The sequence below is a fragment of the Amblyomma mixtum genome, chromosome 3, assembly GCF_055824585.1.
Source record: "Amblyomma mixtum isolate Tamu chromosome 3, ASM5582458v1, whole genome shotgun sequence".
NCBI classification, from domain to species: Eukaryota; Metazoa; Arthropoda; class Arachnida; order Ixodida; family Ixodidae; genus Amblyomma; species Amblyomma mixtum.
The window spans coordinates 93,672,842-93,673,393 of record NC_143014.1 but is presented as its reverse complement, the minus strand read 5'-3'; positions in this window follow the sequence as shown (position 1 = coordinate 93,673,393).

The following is a 552-nucleotide window of genomic DNA, read 5'->3' as shown; positions in this document are numbered from 1 at the left end:
TTTCAAACTAGTAGTGTCAAAAGGGGGTGATCATCCCACTGCACGCAGCAACAGAGTAAGCACTAGCATATAAGGAAATTCTTTACCCCCCAACATTTTTAAGAGCAAAGATTTTGTGAAAGGACTAGAAAGCCATATTTTGCATTCTTAACATATCCTGTTTTCCTTCCAGAAGAGTTATTTGTCATGCATTTTGCATTCTTATCATACATGAGATGTGTTGTTGCCATTTATTACCCAATATTAGTTTTATCATATAGTTGTTCTTTTAAGAAATGTGTTGTTTCCCATGTGGTCTTCCTCGCATTGTATATGTTCTTCTTGTTGTATTCTACATTTGTATGCCCATCCTGCTTGGCCCAAAACATTGGCCTGCAGTATATGTAAATAAATAAAAAATATAAGTTTTGCAACCTGCAACAAATTCATGTTATTAAATGATGAAAACACTTTTCCACATGCACTTGGTACATATGCATACAGAGGAAAACCTTATCATTCTACCAGCTGCAATTTGTACACTATATTAATCATTCTTTAGCTGTCATCATG